Raw genomic sequence first — 7,018 nt, 5'->3', positions numbered from 1 at the left:
TAGGTGTCACCAAGTCATATGCTTAAAAATGGTTAAAATTCTAAATTTCATGTCCTGTATATTTTCCCACAATTAAAAAAAAAGGCTTATCCTATACTTGTACTTTATTCACTTCTAACTGATCATTATAAATAATAGTTGACTATTATGGAGGGACAGAGAAAATGTTGAATAAGTTTGAGAAAGATGCCAAGTGCTATAAAATCTGTTTACCAATTCATGTTTTCTGAAGGCAGTCCTTGATGTGATGCAACTTCAAAGTTTCTATCATGAAATAAATTTTAGTTATTCTTCCTTTAGGGGAAAAAAGTGAAAGTGTTTGTCGTTCAGTCGCTCCCGACTCTTTGCGACCCCATGGACTGTAGCCCACAAGGCTCCTCTGTCCATGGGGATTCTCCAGGCAAGAATACTGGAATGGGCTGCCATTCCCATCTCCAGGGGATCTTCCCACGCCAGGGATCAAACCTGGGTCTCTTGCATTGAAGACAGATTCTTTACCTTCTGGGGAAGATAATAAAATATATTTTAATTTAATCTCAGTAAAATACATTTTAATTTTATCTCAATAAAATATATTTCAATTTTATCTCAATAAAATATATTTTAATTTTATCTCAATAAAATATATTTTAATTTCCTTAGATTAGGGAAATTAAGAGATAGTTGATTCTGAAGAGGGAACAAGAAAAAGAGAGTAATATGATTTCCTCATGCAAAATGTTTTGGTCATTGTTACAGATTCCCCAGGAAGGAAGCTTATTGGTGAGTCCTCCGGGGAGTGAACTTGTTGGGGTAGAGAAGCAAGCAAGATGAGGCTAAGAGCAAACCTTGAGATTGTCACAATAAACACCTCATTCCCCACCTCTGGGAGCTCTGCAGCTGGGATGCTCCTTCAGAATGTCCCAAATTGAAGGAAAGAGCCCTGCCTTACTATCCTTATGTTGACCCATCCTAGAAAGTGGGCTGCCCTCAGGAAATGATTTTGAGCCAGGTGGCCTTCTCCTGATGAGGGCCATTCTCCTAGAGAAACTAAGCTGAAAGCAGCAGCTGCTAACACTGTCAGTTCTAAAGGGAGCACCTGGCTGGTACCACGCCGCATCCTCTCCATCATATTCTACAGACTTCTTGGGCATTGCTACCCACTGAATAAATTAGTAATAAAGTCAGAACTTAGCAGTGCCAAGCAAAGAAGTAAGAATTAAAATCTGCCTTCTAATAAAATTGGAATTTAAGAAAAATGTCCCATTGACCACATGGTAGGCCCTTGACTCAGAATTTTTGCTATTTTCAAAGGGCCAAAAATCTGCTCCTAATGATATCATAATGATATACTATAATGTTACCAGTAAAATCTTTTCAGAAAGCTCCAGAGAGCTTCACTCATGGTGTATTTTAAGCCCAGTTCTCATATTCAAGAAGGAAAGAAAGAAGTAGAAGGAAGGAAGGGAAAGAAAGAAAAGAGAAAGGAAGAATTTTAAGCCATTTAATAGACTCTGTCCTAAAGCCCAAGATACATAGTAGGGTGAGTGCCCTTCCTCCACAAATGTAGCAAAATTAAAATGATGGATGACTAAAGAGAATCTCTCTTTCCCTCACTTATCCTTGCTCTTGCTTCCTCCCCAGGGAAAATGCCAAAGAAGCATGAGGCTTCTAAAGTAAACCATTAGATGCAGATGTGAAAGTAATTATCCAAGAGCTACTGCTTCTAACACAAGAAAGAAAAATAGCCTGTCTTCAGTCTCCCCTAATAAATCATCTGAGGGTCCTATTAGACAAGGGGCTTATGAAATCCCACTTGCTGGCCTACAGATGAACTGTCTGAAAAGTATTTCCTATGGTTCTCAACATTTTCTAAGCTTTAAACTAATGTGCTAAGTCATGTAGTTTGTGTGCTAAGTTGTGTCTGACTCTGCAACCCTATAGACTGTAGCCTGCCTGGCTCCTCTATCCATATACTGAAAAACAAATTGAACTATTTCCTCCAATCCCTTTTTCGTTATATTCAATATGGAAATGTTAATGGAACCAAAAATCAATGCAAGGTCACATACTATTAATAATACTCTGATTTCCCCAACAACCTTGAGGTGACAGGATGACGTCTTGCAAATGAAGACCTTGAGACAAAGATGTTAACAACTTACTCAAAATCTTGTAAATGTCAGAACTGTAACTCATTAGAGCTCTCCCTTTGAGTCTAGAGAGCTATCTAGTATACTATGACAGCAAAACAGCTTTGAGGATGAACTAAAACATTGACACAGCTTCATTCAGGGATGAAACACACACACACACACACACAAGTGAACATTTCCTATTCGACCCACCAGCCTGGTGCCATCCCAGTTAGACAGACTTGAGATCAAAAAATGATAGAATAATCATGTGACTCTAGGCTGGAAACTATTTCAAGTGAACCTCTGATTTGGTCCTTTGCCTTCAGGGAAATAACTTTATCATTACATCCATTTTAGTTGAGTTCCAAAGTGAAAGTGAAGTTGCTCAGTCGTCTCCGACTCTTAGCGACCCCATGGACTACAGCCCACCAGGCCCTCCGTCCATGGGATTTTCCAGGCAAGAGTACTGGAGTGGGGTACCATTGCCTTCTCCGTAACAGCGGCTAGGCATATTATATTTACTTGGAGCTGGTAAGAGGATGATAAATACCCAGGATGCATAATTATTTATGAAGGGATAGCCAGAACCCAGGTTTCTTCTACTTCCTGAAGTGAACCAGACCTCAGGTTGAGTTCTCACAACCACTTTGTGGTATAGGCAACAGTCAGACCCTTTTAAGCTGATGTTGGTCATGTTTGGGGCAGCCCAGGAAAGGACAGTCTCCCAATAGATGGAGTGGACATCTGTCTACACAATATGATTTAAGGGGTCTCTCATTACTACTGGGGCTTCCCTGTGGCTCAAACAGTAAAAAATCTGCCTGCAATGTGGAAGACCTAGGTTTGATCCCTGGGTCAGGAAGATCCCCTGGAGAAGGGAAGGCTACCCACCCCAGTATTCTTGCCTGGAGAACCCCATGGACAAGAGGAGTCTGGTGGGCTATAGTCCATGGGGTCACAAAGAGTCAGACACAACTGAGCGACTAACACTTTTCACTGATTACTACTAAGAGACTGAATAAACAAACAGACCATGGGCAGGCTAGATATGGCAGTAGAACTTTTACCCACAACCGTCAGAAACCAGTCCAGGAAGCCAAACCACAACCGCTGAAGTGATAAGCCCAGAGCAGTCAGGACTTGGTCACTGACTGCCAGCCTTCCTACTTGTTGCCCACTCTTTCAACTCACGGCCAACCAGAGAAAGCCAAATATGTTCCCCAAACCAATCACATAAGATGCTCACTGCTAGTCAGCCTACCTGTAGCTTCCATATGCCAACAACCTCCAATCAGAATATACCTGAAGCCTCCCCATTTTTTTCCCTACAGCCATCCCATGTATTCACATGGGGTTTATTTCCAGGACCAAAATCTAGGGAGGCTCAAGTCCCTTGTATAAAATAGCACAGTATTTGCATATAACCTGCACAATCCTCCAGCTTAATTCATCTCTAGTTTACTTACAATACCTGTGTGTGTTCAGCCACTCAGTCATGTCTGACTCTGTGACCCCAAGGACTGTAGCACACCAGGCTCCTCTGTCCATAGAATTTTCCAGGCAAGAATACTGGAGCTGGTTGCCACTTCCTACTCTTGGGGATCTTCCTGATCCAGGGATTGAGCCCGTGTCTCTTGCGTCTCCTGCTTTTGCAGCTGGTTTCTTTACCACTGCTCTATATATGCCATGTAGATAGTTGCCAGTGCATAGCAAATTCAAGTCTTGCCTTTAGAACTCTCTGGAGTAATTTTTCAAATATTTTTTACCCCTAGTTTGTTGAATCTGTGAATGTAGAATTCATGGATATGGGAGGCTGACCGTATAAATCTTCCTACTCTCCTATCTGCCGTTGAGGCTCTGCCAAACGCTAATGATGGTGGCTGACTTCCTTGGGATCACAAGCTCTGAATAAATAGCTGTTGTTTGTTCTCATTGGGTGGTCTTTATTTCCACAATTTCCCTGGAGGCTCCAACAAGATATGATCTGCCTTGCCCATTGCTAACAACCGCACCCTTCAACCAGGTGTGGTACCATGGAGGCCCCTTCTCTCGTTGTGGCATTTGAGTCCATGTTAACATAGGAAGTCAACACCAGGTTTAAACTCCATTCTCTTTAAATTGAGTGCCTTGACTATTTATTCTCAATTTGGTGAAAGTGTTAGTCACTCACCGTGTCTGACTCTTTGTGACCCCGTGGACTGTAGCCAGGCAGGCTCCTCTGTCCATGGAATTCTCTAGGCAAGAATATTGGAGTGGGTTGCCATTTTCTTCTCCAGGGGATCGTCCTGACCCAGGGACTGAATCCATGTCTCCTGCATCTCCTGCATTGGCAGGCAAATTCTTCCCAGGCTTACCATCTGGGAAGCCCTCTCAATTTGGTACACAGGTTATGTATCGGTTCCCCCTCTTTTTGGCATCTTTTGTAGAATCAGGCCATTCCTGTTGATTCTTTTGCTCTATTCAATACTTTGAGTGTGTGTTGCTCTCTTGTTTGTCTTGTTGGTCATCAATGGAGGATCACAAGGTAGGACACAGACACAGACCCTATCAGCCTGATTTTCAGCCTCAAGGACTGAGTTTGTGGTTTTCACCGATGAACCCATAGCAATTCAGGCAAACTTTGCTGTGGGTCGCCAACAAACTTGCATAAGGTTCATCTTGTTTGCCTTGATTTTTTTCTTTTTTTTTTCCCCCATCCTGAGAGCTTGCCTTTGAACCTGAGAGGATATGTTGTCTGCTTTCCTGCCTACCAGGGGGAAAACCCTGTCTGTGTGCCTCAGCCAGTTGTCAGGGTGGCTCTTGAAAGATGAGGTTTCAACTGATTTTTACCAGCTTTTGTGGGGTCATCTAAGTTCAAATCTTCTCCAAAAAAAAAAAAAAACTTCTGCTTCTTATAGATATGCTCATTACAACCCTAATTCTTGTGATTTTTTTCCCCCAAATGACTATCAGTTCAAAATATCAAGAGTTCCCTAGATGAAATTTGAGTTCCCTGGGTGAAACTGTCCCCTGTACACACAGAGGACAAGAAAGAGGCAGACCCGTCCAGATTGGTGGGTGTCTGGTTTCATAAACAAGAGAACTTACATATAAGGTTTGTGTTGGGTGGACACAACCAATACCATCCAAGAGTTTATACTCCATACCCAACTTCATACCAAGTGTTTATACAGAGGCCTTAATGAGATTTAGTCACACACACCACCCAGATGGTCATAAAAACACTTTACTCTCTAATTTTACAAATCTATTGAAATATTAACTATTTTTCTCCTTTATTGTTGACCTCAGTTCAGTTCAGTCACTCAGTCGTGTCCAACTCTTTGCGACCCTCATGAACCTCAGCATGCCAGGCCTCCCTGTCTATCACCAACTCCTGGAGTTCACCCTAACCCATGTCCATTGAATCAATGATGCCATCCAACCATCTCATCCTCTGTCATCCCCTTCTCCTCCTGCCCTGAATCTTTCCCTAAAGACTTACATTCCGGTATTGAAACATGCTTGCATTCCTGATATAAGCTCTATTTGGTCAGAAAAACTTTTTGTTTATTTTTTGTTATTAATTCTGTATTTTTTGTTGTTGTTGTTTAGTCACTAAGTCATGTCCAACTTTTTTGCAACCCCATGGACTGTAGCCTGCCAGGCTCCTCTGTCCATGGGATTTCCCAGGCAAGAATATTGAAGATGATTGCCATTTCCTTCTCCAGGGGATCTTCTCCATCAGTGATCGAACCCATGTCTCCTGCTTGGCAGGCAGATTCTTTACCACTGAGCCACCTGGGAAGCCCAATTCTGTATTTCAGTTCAGTTCAGTTGCTTGGTCGTGTCTGACTCTTTTCGACCCCATGGACTACAGCACACCAGACTTCCCTGTACTTCACCAACTCCCAGAGCTTACTCAAACTCATGTCCATCGAGTTGGTGATGCCATCCGACCATCTCATCCCCTATCCTCCCCTTCTCCTCCCATCTTCAATCGAGCATCCGGGTCTTTTCAAATAAGTCAGTTCTTCCCATCAGGTGGCCAAAGCATTGGAGTTTCAGCTTTAGCATCAGTCCTTTCAGTGAATATTCAGGACTGATTTCCTTTGGGATTGACTGGTTGGCTCTCCATACAGTCCAAGGGACTCTCAAGAGTCTTCTCCAACACCACAGTTCAAAACCATCAATTCTTCAGCACTCAGCTTTCTTTATAGTCCAACTCTCACATCCATACATGACTACTGGAAAAACCATAGCTTTGACTATATGGACCTTTGTTGGCAAAGTAAGCCTCTGCTTTTTAATATGCTGTCTAGGTTGGTCATAGCTTTTCTCCTAAGGACCAAGTGTCTTTTAATTTCATAGCTGCAATCACCATCTGCAGTGATTTTGGAGCCCCAGAAAATAAAGTCTCTCACTGTTTCCACTGTTTCCCCATCTATTTCCCATGAAGTGATGGGACTAGATGCCATGGTCTTAGTTTTCTGAATGTTGAGTTTTAAGCCAACTTTTTCACTCTCCACTTTCACTTTCATCAAGGGGCTCTTTAGTTCTTCTTCGCTTTTTGCCATAAGTGTGGTGTCATCTGCATATCTGAGGTTATTGATATTTCTCTTGGCAATCTTGATTCCAGCTTGTGCTTCATCCAGCCTAGCATTTCTCATGATGTACTCTGCATATAAGTTAAATAAGCAAGGTGACAATTTACCCTGCTTATTTAATTATGTATTCTATATTTACTTTATAATATTCAGTTTGATTTTGTATGTGTATTTGTAAGTGAAATTGGTCTGTAGTTTCCTTGTCTGGTTTTGCTATTACAGGGGAGAAAATCATTTCCTTTGTTCCCTTCTTGGTTCTTTGGCTGGTCTAATAACTAAATTGACAGAAGATGGACTAACAGGAGAAAAACAAAT

Source organism: Bubalus bubalis, chromosome 15 (genome assembly GCF_019923935.1).
Source record: "Bubalus bubalis isolate 160015118507 breed Murrah chromosome 15, NDDB_SH_1, whole genome shotgun sequence".
Lineage (NCBI taxonomy): Eukaryota > Metazoa > Chordata > Mammalia > Artiodactyla > Bovidae > Bubalus > Bubalus bubalis.
This window is presented reverse-complemented; position numbering follows the sequence as displayed.